Here is an 18,820-nt window from a genome sequence, read left to right on the forward strand (position 1 = left end):
AACTAAATAAACCTATATTTATAACGAGTATTCTAGATTGTACTGAACGGCGTAGATCTAAATTACTTTCTATGAACACTTCATAGTGGAGTCTTCAATCCTACGGCTGATTTTTCATATTATTGCAGAAGGGGTTAATAGATGTAAAGTAAAACATGATGTTACATTTCCCGGTCACGTGTATGTCACCTGTCAGAAGAATAGCTGATACTCTAGGTGCCCCCATTCTAGTTAGGTTCGGTAAAAGGATGTGATGTCTTCTTCTATAATGTAACAGGTGATAAACCACAAGGTACTGAAGCGCGGCATCACATCACTTTGTCCAAATACCACAGGTTGGTATCACTTAGCGGCCGGTCTGCCGTCAAACATCAACAGTGGCCTATTCAAGGGCCCAGACACCTGTCCGCAATATGAATGATGATGTGGGAGCTCTGAGATCTGGTCCGCAGTATTAGACTATATATTGCGGACGTGTTCACACTAAAGGTCCTATTACATGAAGCGATTTTCATCCGTATTCGGCCAATATTGGCTGTTACGGACGATAATCATCTTGTGTAATAGCAGACAACGATCAGCCGACATGCACGATGTTGGCTGATCGCTGTCTTTCAACATGTTGAAAGATTAACGATGAGGATAGCAGTGATATACTGCTGTCGCTCTGTGCAACAGGAGCAGAGGCAGCAGACCGCCACTATCTTCTATGGGCTGCCCAGCTGATCTAACGATGACCTGGGCAACCCCCCAGCCCGTACCCGCTTGCTGCCGAAGCATGTAATAGCGACAGCAGCGAGCGGGGAACGAGGAGCAAGCGAGTCCTGACCTGACAGGTCCTCTGAATCGCCCCATGTAATAGGGGCTTAAGGGTTATTACACGGCCCGATCATAAACTGTAAACAAGCACCTATCTGTGGCGCTCCTTTACTGAGCAATTACATTGGCCGACTATCGGGCAGCAAGGGCTGCACTGACATGGTTAGTATAAAATAAAGTGCTAACTCACCGTACCACGTTCCCCGGTGTCCTCAGGCCTTCTCTGGTCTTCTCTGCAGCTCTGCCTTCTGTTCCGGTCCCTAAACTGAGAGGCCACAGCCGTTCAGCCAATCCCTAGCCACAGCCTGTCCTCGGTCAGTGATCGGCTAAGAAGCCGCGACCTGTCAGTTTAGAGACAAAAAAAAAAAAAAGACAGAGCTGCCGACACCGGAGAAGGCCTCTGAGGACACTGGAGAAAGCCCGAGGACACCAGGAAATGTGGTAAGGTGAGGCCACGCATCAATATGACACGTAGCGATGCATGCCCAACGATTTTATGTCTAGAAGAAACGATCAGCTGACGATTGTTATCGGCTGATCATTCTCTCTATTACACTGAGCAAAAATTGGACAAATCGGCCTGATTCGGTCGATAATCGCTCCGTGTAATGTGTAATAGGGCCTTAACTCTGGCTTCTGGAACAATTTCTGCAAGATCCATCATGACTGGTTCTTTTACTTGCTCATCCATCCAATGAGTGCAGAGGGACACGCTAGCACTTTTTGGGGCTGCTAGGGTGTAGCTCGGAAGGCTAAGAGTAGTCCTGTATACTGGCTGTATACTTTACTGACTGACTTTAACTATAATAACTAACACAGCTGCATGGGGCATAGAGATGGATTTTTAGTCCTAGGTTGTAAGTGGCACTTGACCTTCCCAATATTGACCTTAAAGGGAATCTGTCAGCACCTTGACCTGACCTGAGGCGATGACAGTGAAGTGTAGGTGGCTGGCCCCTTGTGAGCATGGTACCTGGAGTGAATCAGTCTGGGCAGTAGATTTTGAGATCTTGGATCTCGCACTGTAATTAAGAGTCAAAGAGGAGTAGTGGCTTGGCATTTGTGCCATATTTTGGCACGCCTCACCACTACTTCCTCCTCCCTCTTTATTACTACTGCCTCCTGCTCGATGTCATCACTGCTGTCTGTGCCTCTGATCTCCCAGGCCACGTGCTCCTGACATCGCCGTTCCAGGGTTCCGGGCAGACTGGGGATTCCCTTTAATTTGAGACTTCTCTGTGATTTGGCTATTTTTTTGTTATTTATTTTTTACAGGGAAAGACAACTAGAATAAAGCTGTTTGGCAGCATGTCGCACTAATATTTTGGTTGCCCGAATGAATTGGCGGCTGACTTATAATACCACACACAATTTGAGGACAGGGGTGGTGCTGTTTTTTTTTTTTTGCAAGAAAATAGCCATGCCTTTTCTAAAGGCCCTATTAGACAAAGAGATTATTGGCTGTATTTGGCAGATTACCGACCATTCCAGCCAATTGCTTGGTGCAATAGGGCTTGTTGACAGGTGATGATCAGCCGACATGCACTATATTGGCTGATCGTGCTCTTTCGACATGCAGAAAGCGATCAGAGCGGTCTCGGTCTTCTGCGTGTCGTTCTGTGTATTAGGAGTGCTGGCAGTAAACCACCGTCTCTCCTATGGCCCATGCCACCCGCATGATCTAAAGGCCCCCCCCCCGGTCTTTCCAGCTTGCTGTCTGTGCATGTAATAGCACAGACGGCAAGCAGGTAATCAGAAGCAAGTGAGCCCTTATTGGCTCTCACTTCCTCCTCAGCATCGGCCGTGTAATAGGAGTGGTGGCAGCACCATCTAAAGATTGCCCAGGCAGCCCTTTCAACAGCTCCCAACGGCCCCCGCTTGCTGTCTGTGCATGTAATAGCACAGACAGCAATCGGGAAATGAGGAGGAATTGAGCACTGATTTGCACTACCTTCTCAGCATCGGCCTGTGTAATACAGCCTTAAAGGGGTTATCCAGCGCTACAAAAACATGGCCACTTTCCGCCTACTGTTTTCTCCAGTTCAGGTGTGGTTCGCAATTAAGCTCCATTTACTTCAATGGAACGGAGTTTCAAAACCCCACCCAAACTGGAGACAACAGTAGGGGGAAAGTGGCCATGTTTTTGTAGCGCTGGATAAACCCTGTAAAGGGGTTATCCAGCGCTACAAAAACACGGCCACTTTTCCCCTTTCTTGTCTTCAGATTGGGTGGGGTTTCAAACTCAGTTCCATTGAAGTAAATGGAGTTTAATTGCAAACCACACCTGAACTGGAGACATGAGAGGGGGGAAAGTGGCCATTTTTTTGTAGCACTGGATAACCCCCTTAACCCTGGATACAGGTTGATGATTGTCCTATACAAAAGACCAAGCTTTCAGCCGACAAACAAGGCTTGGGATCATGTGACACTAAAAATCATTGCGCATCAGAAGCACCCCAGCAATAATAGGGGATGTGCAAGCAACAACGTGTACAAGTGATCTGACACTTAAAGGGGTTATCCAGAATTAGAAATGCATGGCCGCTTTCTTTCAGAAACAGCACCACCCCTATCCTCAGTTTGGGTGTAGGTTTGTACCTCCATTTGAGGGCGGGGGTGGTGCTGTTTTTAGAAGAAAGACATATTTTTTTCTAAACCTTGATAACCATTATTTACAATTCCAATTCTCTTGAGATCCCAGCAGGGACAAACCTGTCACATCACATATGACGTCTAGTCTGAATGCCAGCACCATGTCAATGCTGGAAGCCTGCTGCGGTCTCATTAAGGAAGGGAAGGGGGGGGGGGGGGGGGGGGGGGAGGTTGACATCAGACATGGAGATGGCCGGTGGTGACGCATCTACAGATGGCTACACGATAACTTCATGATGCAAGTACTCCAATAGACTGAGAACCCAGCTTGGGCCCCTTCTAACATCTATTCAATATTATCCTCTGTGAAAGTCTGGGACACCTCAGAAAGAAATGCGTAGGGAGGGCAGAGCTTGACAAGTGTACACAAGGGACAGTGCCATCGCCTTGTCAGGAAGGGTCATACTAGCGTGACCAATTAGAGCATATTCCCCACCGGTGACAGCAGGGAATGGAACAATTCAATGGGAAACCTCAACAGAAATGAAGAGGAAAAAGTGACATCTCCGTTCTTTGATGTGGTTGGACTAATCCTTGTCCATGGCACCGAAAGTGGAATGTATGAATTTGTCTAGTTCACATTGATAAGACCAGGGGTAGGAAACCTTGTCTCTCTAGCTGTTGCAAAACTACAACTCCCATCATGCCTGGACAGCCAAAGCTAAAGCTTTGGCTGTCCAGGCATGATGGGAGTTGCAGTTTTGCAACAGCTGGAGAGACAAGGTTTCCTACCCCTGTGTAAGACCTTACAATTCCTAATATCAGAGGAATCACCAAAACATACGAAGTGCACTGATCAGCTGATCGCTATGTGTCCAGTGATCAGTTGAACACTTTGGGTCTAGCTTGTGTTTTGCCATATAAGCTCACTACATGAGAAAATCTATCATAACATAGTGGTGAATAGCCAACCATGTGACACATGGCTGGCAGGCGGGTAACCAGAGAGAGATGTTCTTTGTTAGTGACTCTATATTCTGGCTTAGGGGCCGTCACATCAGAATTTTACTCTAGGTTTCAATTCATCAAAAACATATTGAGACATATTGCTCAATATACCCATAAACTACAATGTAAAACAGCAACGGGGCATATCCTTGACTATGTTTTACTGTTATTACGCCTCTATGGGGGAGGTTTATCAAACATGGTGTAAAGTGAAACTGGCTCAGTTGCCCCTAGCAACCAGATTCCACCTTTAATTCCTCACAAACTCTTTGGAAAATGAAAGGTGGAATCTGATTGGTTACTAGGGGCAACTGAGCCAGTTTCACTTTACACCATGTCTGATAAATCTCCCCCTATGTGTTTATTTTGTGGGATGTAATAGCATAGAAATGTATATCCAACTTACACTTTAAAAATTGGAGTCAATGGGTCACATATGGAAACGTAAAGCCTCATACTCCTATACATTATAACTATTTAATTCCTTGTTTTAGACTATGTTCACACTACGTAAGAGACAGACCGCTCCGTGACCCGTCCGGGTCACGGAACGGCAGGTCTCTGCAAGGATCCTTCCGGCTGGTACTCCAGCGTGGGGACTTTTTTTGGATCTTGCCGGGGAGGAGGTGGCTGAGAGAAAAGACGTCCACTCACCTCCCCGGTTCCAGCGGTGGGTCCCGTATCGCGGCGCCCCGGTCCCCGGCCGCTTCCTGGTGTCTGACGCGGGCTCGAGACGTGACGTCTCAAGTCCGTTCAGCCAGTCAGTGACAGAGGCGGGATCTGAGCGGATTTTGAAATGGATCCCGCCTCTGTCACGGACTGGCTGAGCGGACCTGAGACGTCATGTCTCGAGCCCGCGTCAGACACCGGGAAGCGGCCGGGAACCGGAGCGCCGCGATACGGGACCTGCCGCTCGAACTGGGGAGGTGAGTGGACGTCTTTTCTCTCAGCCACATCCAAAAATAGCCCCCACGCTGGAGTACCCCTTTAAGTACTGGCCAGATGATCATCCCGGCCGCAGTGTTCCGATGTGGGCGCATCAGCGCGCCCGCATCAGAAATTCACACAGCACACAATAAAGCAAACGGCCGAAGCCGCTCGCTTCGTTGTGTGAACTGACAGGTCTTTCTGCGGTCGCTATTCACTGAATTGCGGCCACAGAAAACTGACATGTCAGTTCTTTGCGGCGCCGTATGGGATCCCGGCCGGAGCGTATACTATGTGTATACGCTCCGGCAGGAATCCCATAGCGGTTAAGGCAGTGTTCCACACCGTACAATGTACCGCCGTTGTTGCCGATGGCAACAACAGCCGTACTTTTACGTAGTGTGAACATAGCCTTAAGGTGTGTGATTTTTTGTTATCGGTCAGTGTTCAGAAGGATCAAAATTTTCGATATGTCTCTTTCGTATCAAAAGTTTTTTGTTTTTTTTTATGACTTTGCCCATTTAATATGAGCTCTGTATCGCTGTCTGCAAAAAAAAAAACAACAAACAAACAACAAAAAAAAAAACGGATGTAATATGGACATACAACATGTTTACATGAAAACAGAAGACACCAGTTCGGCGTAGAAACACGTTGCTCCAGTTCACATCAGGTATCAGTCTTTTTTTTTTTTTGGTCCACTGATTCTTGCGCTGTGACAATACAGGTCATGCCTTGGTCTGTAGATTTTGTAAATTTTGGAGGCAACACACTGTGACTGGTGTTGCTTGCTACGATCGCTGACCTGGCGGCAGATTTGTTATTATATATGCTCACAGTAGTGTTGTGCCTATTCCTTGCATAGCCTACCCTCTCTTGGCCACATACTGTACTCAAGCATACCATATAGCGCCCTTTGTTGTCTTCCTGTTCGTCTGTCTGTTCATGCAATGAAATGAAGCAGTAGCACAATGAAGCTGCAATGTGTGAACACAGCCCTCACGAGGCTCCATCAGTCATGTGACCTTCGCTGCGATTAGCTGTCAGCCGCACATCTCAATTACACAGGGGAATGTGCAGCCAATTACATTTTAGTCAGCTGACCGAGAAGCGTTTGACTGCTTATCGGCGGATTGCTAGCCCTTTTATGTGGGGTGATATAGGCCTGTTAAGATCTGTGTAATAAGGCCCTAAGGCCGTGATCACACACTTAGCACTACTGTCACAGTACTGAATTTTCACTAAAATGACAGTACAAAGAAACTGCAATGTGTGAAAACAGCCTAAAATTAAGCAAATGAATAGACTGAGAAAACTATTTACTTTCGGTTGAGCATTGTATCAGGTAATGGTGTGTTTACACGGAACGATTATCGTTCGAATTTTCACGATAACGATCGCATTTGAGCGATAATCGTTCCGTGTAAACACAGCAAACGATCAAGCGACAAGCGAGAAATCGTTCATTTTGGTCTTTCAACATGTTCTCAAATCGCCGTTGGTCGTTCGCTAAAAATTCGCAGATGGCTTCGTGTAAACAGTCTTTCAAAGATTCACCCTATGTGAAAGATGGGCTTACAAACGATCGCAATAACGATTTTTCTCCGTCTAAACGCCGATCGTTATAAAAATCAAATCGTTGCTTCAAAATCGGTAAACGATCGTTTGGGCGAATTATCGCTCCGTGTAAAACGTAGCATAAGAATAAACAGAATAAAGATAAATATTTAAAAACAGTCAGGCTGGAAAGTGAGTTCTCCTTGCTGTAAAATATAACATCTACCAAAACTCAGCACCAGACCGCCACATAAGCTCTACTCTTCCCCAATAAGCCGATACAATGAATTAACACATTACATTTCAGTTAGCAAATGTCAAAGGAATTCCTTCCATCCACCAGGGTAAAATGCATCTGCTTCTATTATGTCTGACACCCATTAAAGATGTGTAAACTGCCCACTTCCTCCCCCATCTCTCCCCCCGGCCCCCTCCCCCCATCTCCCAGCATTTCTCATCTCTCCTGATGTTTACACTATGGCCTCCTGTCCATCCTCCCAACATCTGCATCAAAGTTCACAGTTCAGAATAAAAGACCAAGGTCACACCCAACCCTATAGATCTGCTAATGTAAAGGATGTGCCTGGACTGGGCCGACACAGGTGGAGGGAATAGATATATATTGGAGACACGTGATCCATTTGAAAATATCTTTTGATTCCGAAGTTTTTGCATGCAATTCAATAACATCTATGGAGATCTGCAAATAACTTTTATAAGTATAAAGTATAAAGTGTCTGGGAATTGCTTTGCAGATCCAACAAATGGGGCGTCTAGAGTACGTTCACTATGGGGTCTGGAGGATGATGAGACGTCATAGAATCACTTGCTATAGGGGCACAGACAACGTCTAATTGTAATTACTAGTATAGAAAATGTATCAGCAAAACCACAACTCCTAGCATGCCCTGACAGCCTGTTGTATGTTTTATGGTCCTTTTACACGGAACGATTATCGTTCGTTTTTGCACGATAACGATCGCATTTTATTGATAATCGTTCCGTGTAAACGCTGCGAACGATCAAGCGACGAGCGAGAAATCATTCATTTTGATCTTTCAAAATGTTTTCAAATCGCCGTTGATTGTTTGCAAAAAATTCGCAGATTGTTCCGTGTAAACATTCTTTCAACGATTTCACCCATGTGTGAGATAGGCTTAAGCGATCGCAAAATAATCGCATAACGATTTTTCCGTACAATGTATCGTTCCGTCTAAACGCTGTTCATTATAAAAAAAACATTGTTCATTCAAAATCATTCGTGCGATCGGGCGAGTTATCGCTCCGTGTAAAACGACCAATAGGGATATGTCAATTGGGTGTTTAATTGTTGCAAAAGCTGGAAAGTTATAGGTTGGGAAATATTGATCAGGGTCATAAGATGAGTAAGACATCATGGTATCAAAAAAACACTTTGCCGAACGCTGTCAGGCATGCTGGGAGTTGTGGTTTTGCAACAGCCGGAGAGCTATGTACTGTGAATCAGTGAACCTTTACGTATCATAAGATACATAAGTCATAATAGGATCATGTGGCTATACACACACACACACACACACACACACATTATGATCAATGTCTTAAAAAAATCGCTGGTATAGAAACTGTAGAACTTAGATCAGGACATGCTGGGAGTTGTAGTTTTACAACAGCTGGAGAGCTATAGGTTGGGGGACACTAACTGGGATCACATAGCCATAGACACACAGTTTGCTTTAACCAATATGTCCTATAGTCATGACTAGAATAGAAAATGTATTTCTCAGTCCTGGCATGATGGGAGTAGTAGTTTGCAAGAGTTAAAGGGCTAAAGGATGGAGAATGCTGACTGGGATCATAGGATATCATAGAATAACATAGCCCTAGACACATAGATTGCTTTGCTTTGACCATGACTAGTATAGGAAATGTAGTTCTCAGTCTGGGCATGATGGGAGTAGTAGTTTGTATGAGTTAAAGGGCTAAAGGATGGAGAATGCTGACTGGTATGACAGGATAAATGAGATATCATAGGATAACATAGCAATAGACACAGATTGCTTTGACCAATACGTCCTACAATCGTGACTAGTATAGGAAATGTATTTCTCAGTCTGGGCATGATGGGAGTAGTAGTTTGCAAGAGTTAAAAGGGCTAAAGGATGGAGAATGCTGACTGGGATCATAGGATATCATAGAATAACGTAGCCCTAGACACATAGATTGCTTTGACCAATATGTTGTAGTTTTGCTGTAGACTGTATCTTAGATGGTATAACTGACCAGATGCAATAATTTACATGTTGCCTGCTTTCCCTTGGTTACCTCCCATGCAGCAATAGACACATTGTAGCACATGCCGCCACAATGCAACATTATAACAACTGGACAAATATTCCACATGCAACTTTGCTAACAATAAAACAACACAATAGCAAACCTACAAGTAAATCAAACTCACAAGACCGTAAACCATAAGGATTATTCTGACCGCCTTTGCCTCTTCCATCCAGATCCTTAGGGATCTGGCGGCTTAGGAACACACCATCAATCCTGTATAGGCTTTTAACTAGCTAGAGTATTGATCTGCAATATTGCACATGACCCACATGCACAAAGGTTGGAAACCGTATGCACAACGTATAGCGGAGATATAAAGTTTTTTCCCAGAGTTTACAAGAGTTTGTTAGAATCAACATTGCATCTATGTGTGGTGATAGTACTGGGAATGTAGCAGCTGGTCTATGGGATAGATAGATAGTCCCCAGTTTATTCCGCTTACTCCCAACTTACCCCAAAGAGTAACCAGATCCTGCGTTTCCTGTAGCCCAGGCACAGATGACAATGATTATCCATCCATCTTAGCAGGGAAACATGTCGGCGCTGCTTCCAGGACAGTTGTCCAGTTTCTTATTCCTCTAAATTGAGTTAATCCTCCCAATGTGAAGGCAGCAGCTGTTATCACCAGTCCTTTGTTAGGACAAAACCCAGGCTGAGCCTTACAAACAGCATGCCCTGCGGAGGAGACTGCCCAGAAGAATAGGCCTAATGTCTGGGATGGATCTGAGAGCAAGGGGACCCTTGGGGGTCTCAATAGGAAATGGTTTCTATTGGAGGAGGAATATTATTAGACTCCCAGTTCCCTCCCAGTTCCCAGTGTTTGGCCATTCTTTGCAAACCAATCCCACTGCATGAAGAGTTTATAAAGAGCCCTGCCAGGGAAAACAACAAAGGAGTCTCCATCATGAGCTCCGCTTCCAATGAATAAAACAGATTTCCTGGCCAATTAGTTTGTAAGGCGGAGAGAAAGTGATGGAGACTGGCCGTCCAAGTGTGATAGAAAAGAGATAGAATGGGTAAAGAGCAGCAGAACTACATTTCCCAGTGTTCCTTGGGGCAGGGAGCTGGAGTAATGGGGTTTCATTCTCTTTGTTGCCCATAGCAACCAATCACGGCCTAGCTTTCAGTTCTCATAGTGTTCTTAAAATGAAAACTGAGCTGGGATTGGTCGCTATGGGCAGCAAAAATACTGTGCACAGTCTGTATATATGGACCTGACACGCTGCGTCAGTACAGTGGCGCAAAGATTTATACAGAACTTCTGAATGACGATGCTTAGAATTAACATCCATTTCGTAGTACATCGCCCATAAAACGGACAATGCGTGAATGCCCCTTATGTTCACACAATGGGGGAGATTTGTGAAGCATGGTGTAAAATAGAATTGGCCCAGTTGCACCTAGCAACCAATCAGATTCCACCTTTCATTTTCCAACGAGTCTGTAAGGAAAGAAAGGTGGAATCTGATTGGTTGCTAGGGGCAACTAAGCCAGTTCTACTTTACACCATGTTTGATAAATCTTCCCCGTGTTTTTTCTCGGACATATTTTTAGACAGTCGTCATTTCGAGGCTAACATATGTCCGTATTTTAGACTCAAAATGACGTCCGTCCAGAAATACAGCCAAAAAAACAATGTCATGTTAAAGGGTTATCCAGAATGAGCTACTTTCTTGCAAAAACAGCACCACCTCTGTTGAGTGTGATTTTATGAAATTCAGCTCCATTCACTTCAATGGAACTGAGCTGCAATACCACACCCGACCTGAAGACAGGAGAGGCGCTGTTTCTGAAAGAAATGTCTGGTTTTCCTAAGAACATTTTTACTATAAGACTGTCTGATAACTCTCAGTTATTAGGAACTAATATGGTGCATATAAAATGGACGTGGCACTTAATTGTAAAGCCGTATGGGAATTACCATCTGTTTTGATGCCGAGTTTAATGGAACATGGTAATTTTGGCCAGGATAGGGGTCAAGTAACCAAAGATCGTACTGTGTGGCAACTGAGTTCAGCGAATACAACTGTAACCTGACAATTGCAAGAAATGGATCCAAGGTGTCAGGCGGTGGTCGCAGCCACGTGTGGGTTACAGTGTGACCCCATTCACTGGACCTAGGGCTGATGCAATGTGGTCACTACTGTGTCACACAGCTTTGGTCATTTGACCCCCCCAATTTTCTATGTAACCCCATCTCAAAAAATGGACCCAAATTATGTGTGTAATTCACATCTGATTTTGACGGTTGACCATCTAATATGTATGTGGGCCTCCTGACTATCCCCTCATGGCTACTGTTAGACTGAGACTCAGATATGTTGAATTTTTAATGGTCCAGTCCTATTGTTCTGGAGGAGATAAGCCGCCGTCTGCGATGACTTTCTCCCCATTGAGAACAATGCACACATACACAGAGCAGAATCCTTTTATGGTGCGTTTACACAGACAGATTTATCTGACAGATTTTTAAAAAGCCAGGAACGGATCTGAAAAGAGGAGAAATCTCAGCCTTTCCTTTATGACCTGTTTCCTGTTTATAGTCTGCCCCTGGCTTTGGCTTAAAAAATATCTGTCACATAAATCTGTCTGTGTAAACACACCCTAGGCTATGTTCCCACACAATGTTTTCTCTCAGTATTTTGCACCCAAAACCAGTAGTGGATTGAAAACAAAGAAAGGCTATGCTCACACACTGCTGAAATTGAGTGGATGGCCATCATTTAAAGGGGTTATACGGGTTTCAGAAAGTTATGTAGATTTGTAATTTATTTCTATTTAAAAATCTCATACTTATCAGGTGCTATATGTTCTGCAGGAAATGTTGTTTTCTCTCCAGTCTGACACAGTGCTCTCTGCTGCCATCTGTGTCCAAGACAAAAACAGTAGCAAATCACCATAGAAAACTTCTCCTGCTCTGGACAGTTCCTGTCTTGGACAGAGATGGCAGCAGAAAGCACTGTGTCAGACTGGAAAGAAAACATGCAGGATGTACGGCAGCTGATAAGTATAGGAATTCTTGAGATTTTTAAAAAGGAGTAAATTACAAATCTATATAACTTTCTGAAACCAGTTGATTTGAAAAAAAAAAAAGATTTTTGCTGGATAACCCCTTTAAAGGGGTACTCCGGGCTGGGGGGCTTTTTTGCCTATGGCCGGGGAGGAGGTGGATGAGGGCATTGACGTCCCCTTACCTCCCCGGGTCCAGCGCCGTGTCCCCGATCGTGCCGCTCCGGTCTGCGCTGCCCGGCCGCTTCCTGGTCTCTGACGTGGGCTTAAGACGTGACGTTTAAAGTCCGCTCAGCCAGTCAGTGGCAGAGACAGGATCCTCATCTCTGCCACTGACTGGCTAAGCGGACTTGAAACGTCACGTCTCAAGCCCCTGCAGAGACCAGGAAGCGGCGGGGCAGCACAGGATCGGCGCCCAGAGTACCCCTTTAATGGCAAATAATTGCTGTTATTTTTTTTTAAAACTAACATTATTTGCTATAAAATGTCAACAGTGTGTGAACATAGACTTTCCATGTTTTCAATCCACTCCAGGTTTTGGGTGCAAAATACTGAACAAAAATGTATGGGAACATAACCTTCAAGGGGTTATCCAGCGCTACAAAAACATGGCCACTTTCCCCCTACTGTTGTCTCCAGATTGGGTGGGGTTTTGAAACTCAGCTCCATTGAAGTAAATAGAGCTTAATTGCATACCGCACCTGACCTGGAGACAACAGTAGGGGAAAAAGTGGCCGTGTTTTTGTAGAGCTGGATAACCCCTTTAATCCACTGATAATCCAGCAAAGACCTGCAATATAATGAAGTTTTGCAAGACCAGAAGCAGAAGAGGGAGAAGAGAAATCCATGGTGTTCAGTAAAGTTAGTTTCACAAGAGCATATTATGGCCACAAACCTCAGCCCAACCGAGGGTCTGCTGACAGAAACTTACAGTGTGATGCTCCTAGAGAAGAAGATTTTCGCCCTTTTACATCAGTTTTATATGTATGACTATGGTTGTCTAACAGTGACACTGATTCCACATGGGGCAATCATTGGCAGATTAAAGGGGCTGCCCAGCGAAAAATGTTTTCTTTCAAATCAACTGGTGTCAGAAAGTTATATAGATTTGTAATTTACTTCTATTAAAAAATCTCAAGACTTCCCATACTTATCTGCTGCTGTATGTCCTGCAGGAAATGTTGTTTTATTTTCAGTCTGACACAGTGCTCTCTGCTGACATCTCTGGCCGAGACAGGAACTGTTCAGAGTAGGAGAGGTTTTCTATGGGGAATTTGCTGCTGTCTCGGCCAGAGATGTCAGCAGAGAGCACTTTGTCAGACTGAAAATAAACCAACATTTCCTGCAGGACATACAGCAGCTAATAAGTATGGGAATACTTGAGATTTTTTAATAGAAGTAAATTACAAATCTATATAACTTTCTGACACCAGTTGATTTGAAAGAAAAAGATTTTTGCTGGACAACCCCTTTAACCTCATTGAATGGGGCCCAATCCGCGTCAACCTGTACATCAGCTGCAAAAGTAGACGGATCTCCCTCATATTTCTTCCACGGAAGCTTTGACAAATTTGCAGGCAATTTCTTATTAATCGGAAAAATCCAGGGAGTGAACGTGCCCTTCGAGATAGGACATTACACGTCTTGTACAACATCTGTTTTCCTTGTTGCTGAGCGACAAACGATTTACTAACACATTTCCCACAACAGTCTCTGGCATGACATCAGTCTATTGAGGCTTCGCCGCTCTTTACTGCAGTCTTATTGTTCTTTTATTCTACAAATTAAATTATTATAAGCAGTTTCATAAACCCCCAGAAGTATTCGGGCTCGGGCTGGAACCATGCGTTCTTTTCTTGGTCGTGACATTTGCCGCGTGAGTTTCAGTCATAGGGGTTGGATGCAAAGGGCTTGAGAAATGTGAACGTATGCACGGCGCAGGCTCATTTAGGTCACATGGGATACATTAGTATAAAAAATTATTTTTTTCATTATGGGACAAACTCACAACATACAGTATGCCTTTTAAATTTGAGCGTAACTCAAGTCTGTCCGAACGCAGAAGTCCCCCCCCCCCAAAAAAAAATAAAAAATAAAATGGACGACAGGTATAGCCCTAGCCTAAATTTTTAGATCGATTAGAAAAAAAAAGTGTAATTTGTAATAAATGAGCACTGCCATGTTACAAGGACATGCCACAAGGCTCGATTGGTTGGGGTCCCCCTGCTCAGACCTCTACTAACCAGGAGAAACGTGCAGTAATGCAGTTCACTACCTGGCTTACAGTGATACCTGTCCAGGCGGTTCCAATATAAGGCTCCGTTTACACGGAGCAAAACTGGCGGCCAGCCTCCCTTTCATAATGACAGTCTATGGGAGGCTTGTGCGCCTCCTCTCTCCGCGTTGAAGAATAGACATGTTCATTTTTTAGCGCAGAGAGAGGAAGCACGCAAGCCTCCCATAGACTGTCATTATGAAAGGGAGGCTGGCGGGATTCTGCCAGTTTTGCTCCGTGTGAACGGAGTCTAAAGGCCCGTTCACACTGAGAAAAAGTGTCAGAATTTCAAGCGGAACCCACGCCACAAATGTCGCTTGAAATACCGCCTGTCCCATTGATTCAATGAGTGCGTTCACATTACGGAATTTCTGCGGATAACATCCCGCGGATTCTGCTAGTCACCCCTGTGCGCTCGCGCTTGACTCTCCACCCGTGCCATAGACTCCATTTTATAGTCGGGCACATTCCGCGTAATCTGCTTGAGCATAGAATGGAGTCTATGGCACAGGTGGAGAGTCAAGCGGGAGCGAGTGACGGAATCTGAAGCATGTTATTTGCGCAGATTCTAGTGTGAATGCGTCCAAACAATAGACATGTCAATTCCTTGGGGTGAGAGCGGAGGCACCAGAGAAATTCCATTGAATGAATGGGATAGGCAGAATTTCAAGCGGCGTCCATGGCATGGGCTCTGCTTGAAATTCCTACACTATTGCAGTGTGAACAGGCCCTCAGTCTATGTGGCCACTGGGATGATGATGATTGACAGCAGGGAAGTGAAATGTGCTTCAATGCAGCCAAAAATTCATTAAAGTTGGACAACTGTTTTCTCACATCCCCAAGTTATGACGCATTTACAATCATTAGTTGTGATGTTGCATGTGGCATTGAGATCAAAGTCATGGTGTAGTTCTAACCCAGGGCTATATGATGATAACCCAGGGCTATATGATGCTATGTGTCTCATGACAGCAGATTGTGTCCAACCACAACCAAAATATTTGTAAGGCTTGAAACTAAAATGATCTTCTTATAGCATTGCAGTCACCATTCACTCACATTACATGCAACACCAAGATGTTTGCGTCCTGCCACCTATGTCACTATGCTGCCTTAACCTAAACCTGCAAACAAACTGCAACATAAGGCTATGTTCACACAATGGTTTTTCCTCTCGGTTTTATTGAAAAGAAAAAACAACATCTGCCATTTTGCAAATTGGCCGCCCATCATTACACTGATGTCTGTTGATCCATTATTCTAGTTCATGTGGACGGATTGCCCTTTGGGCGTATCTTTAATTGAAAACTCCATTGAATTTGTCCATTGTTATTGTTACATTATCCAAAAATACACATAAAAGCAATGAATGGAATAGCTGCACACCTGACCACATACAAAACATGCTAATTGTAAAATACAATATATCCAAAATCAACCAGTCTAAGGGTAACTAGGCAGTCATTTTAGAAATCACATACAGTGCATGTGCTATATTTGAGTATATATATATATGTGCTATAGTGCGGAAGCTTGCATCAATACGTAAGTATTAGCGCTAACAGGATAATACTTTGGCTCAACATGACCCTTTTAAAAAGTACTGTACATGTGCAAAAATATACAAAAGTAAAGTGGCCAATACAAACATAGTAAAGCACCATGCAAATGCTCACAAACAGAACCTCCCAATATCACACAGCCACGCTAGCATCCATCAGCACACCCAAGCCACCCACACACATAACCAGGCGGCAGGACCTCCCCATCCCAATCTGGGAGAGCAAGTCCACCCTTACTTGAAAAGTCCATTGAATTTAATACTAAAAACGGTGAAAAAAGAAAAACTGCGTATGAACAACTAAAAAACAACGTCCGCTGTCTGCAAAAGACGTCCGAAAACAATTGTCATGATCATTATGTTAATGTCCAAGCAGACAGCGTCCCTCATTTTTACACTGTTTGCATTGGACGTCCGTCATGTCATAGACTCTAATGCATTGCATTGAAGTCAATCATATCGCGGCAATAACGGAGGTTTTTTTAAAATAGAAAAAGTGGCTGTCTTTTCTCTTTTTTTTTTTTGACGTTGTGTTAACATAGCCTAAATCCGTTGAAGATTTTTTTTCCATGTGTAAATCCACACAAAAAATCTCATGTTTTTACAGCTACTGTAGATCACGGAACAGTATAGGAGCCCATATGTTCTATGTATAACTTTGCTTTATCATAAAAGCAGCCAAACAATATAAGAGTTATAAAAACTTGTAGCAATAACCATAAACTTTACCTAAACCAGGAACTAGTGGCTTTTAGGATTTTCCCATTTAATATAATAAAGTTTTGGGCATGCTGGAGCTTGTAGTGTAACTTTTATGCTGCGTTTACACGTAACGATAATTGGCCCGATCTTACGATTAACGATGTCGGAGTAACAATTTTTTTTCTTTCATAACTATCAGCGTTTAGACGGTATGATATATAGTACGTAAAATTCGTTTTGCGATCGCTTAAGCCTATCTCACACATTGTTTAAATCGGCGAATGACTGTTCACACGAAACGATCTGCGAATTTTTTGCAAACGAGCAACGACGATGTTCAAAGATCAAAATGAACGATTTCTCGCTCGTCGTTTGATCGTTCGCTGCGTTTACATGTACGATTATCGTTTAAATTCGATCGTTATCGCGCAAATTCGCACAATAATCGTTACGTGTTAACGCAGCATTAGGCTCCTTCATCTTGGGTCTCTGCCAGAGAGAAGACTGAGGAGTATTGTGTGTCTCATCCACAGAATAAGCAAGCCTAATTGTCTAGCTTACCTTAGTCTTGACTGGAATATCAATTCATCTGGTCCTTGGCCAGCCGCTCGCTTTCACTGCTATAGCCCCAACTATTGAGAGGGAGACAGTCCTTTATTATCTCCCATCCAGAAGAACAATCCCATCCCAGAACAAATCCTTTCTTCCTTTAGGGATTTCTTCTGCTTCTCTTTAGTCACAATTAAAATCATTACAAATGCCTGAAAAGTCGTTTTAGTCTAGATACTTCCCTTTGCTAGGTAATGGTCTGCTGGACTAAAGCTAGCATAGACCCGCCTCTACCCACAGCATGTGGAAGGCACTGCTCCATTAACCTCACATGTGCCAGGCAGATCTCTAACCACTAGTGTGGTTGAACAGCGATGCCGAGAGGCCACATAGGTTATAGTCACAGATGCTGCATTGCTTAATATTACTTAAGAGGAAAAAAAAAAGCACAAAAAACTTTGCCAGTTGAAGTTTTTGGTGCTCTCTCACAATTTGTTCATCCTGGGCTTCCTGCTTCATAACTATATTAGAGGTACACAGCTGTCAAAATCATTGTGACTTTGACTAATAGCCCATGTAGAGACATTCTGCCATCACATCACTACTAGTAGCGCCTTTAGTTTGTGTTCACACATTTTAAGGTGGTTTTTTTTGCTTTTTTAAGTGATATTTCACTCAAACATAACTTTTAATACTGTATGTTGCTGCCCATGGTGAGACTAACAATTTGTTCCATATTTGTTATTATCTATTCAGTCTCCTTCCTAGGAAAAAGGCCTAGTTACAGCTCCCACCAAAATACTTAACTACCAGCTGGAGGAGAGTCATTGACTGATGGGAGCATCAAACAGGACCTCTCATAATACCCATTGGTCTCCACTGGTTTAATCCCTCATGGGCATCTTATAGACTCTTACTGGAAGTAGTGCTGTCTCATGATAGTGGCACTTCAAGATGTCATGTCTGTAGGTGTAATAAGGATCTAAACTGTATGCCTGTATGCCTTTTATTTCATTGGTGGCATGTGCAGTGTCCCACTGGGGTCCCTTCAGGTGCTGTGGTTGGGTTTCTTATGTCATGTGCCATTTCTCATAGGAACCTTCCAGAAGGGAAGGAGGAACTTGCTCTGGTTCCGTCTCTGAGAGAGCAAAAGAGTTAATTTTTCTGACATGAGTTCAGTCCAGCATCTCTCCATGTTAGAGGAGTATATCCCAGGACTAGAGATGATCGAACAGCGCCTGGAAAGCAGGGATACAGCCTATTACCTAGGCCATATCCCTGTTTTCTAGGCGGTACTTGGGCTGTCTCCACCTTCCCCACGAAACGGGAAAGCACCGGGAGTCAACTGCCGATGGTTCGAGTTCGAACGAACCTGAACATCAGCGCTGTTCGATCATCTCTACCCAGGACAACCTGGGGCAAGAATCTCCAGCTATGAAGTCAGTCCAGGACACAGTCCAAGCCTAGTCCTAATCTGAGAGCAGGAGGAGATAAAAAAAGGA

The 18,820-nt window shown here is 44.0% G+C and overlaps 1 protein-coding gene across 2 annotated transcripts in view; it reads right to left on the reverse strand.

Moving 5' to 3' along the window:
* Positions 1-17,591, reverse strand: part of LPAR4 (lysophosphatidic acid receptor 4) — a 38,939-nt gene extending 21,348 nt beyond the window's left edge. The window contains exon 1 of one of the 2 annotated variants that reach the window (XM_069986887.1): positions 17,331-17,591. The gene's annotated coding sequence lies outside the window, so the exon portion shown is untranslated. Of the gene's footprint in view, positions 1-9,675; positions 10,296-17,330 lie in introns of those variants that run through there. The other variant, XM_069986886.1, reaches the window with a different exon arrangement.
* Positions 17,592-18,820: the final 1,229 nt, after the last annotated feature.

The sequence above is a fragment of the Dendropsophus ebraccatus genome, chromosome 10 (genome assembly GCF_027789765.1).
Source record: "Dendropsophus ebraccatus isolate aDenEbr1 chromosome 10, aDenEbr1.pat, whole genome shotgun sequence".
Lineage (NCBI taxonomy): Eukaryota > Metazoa > Chordata > Amphibia > Anura > Hylidae > Dendropsophus > Dendropsophus ebraccatus.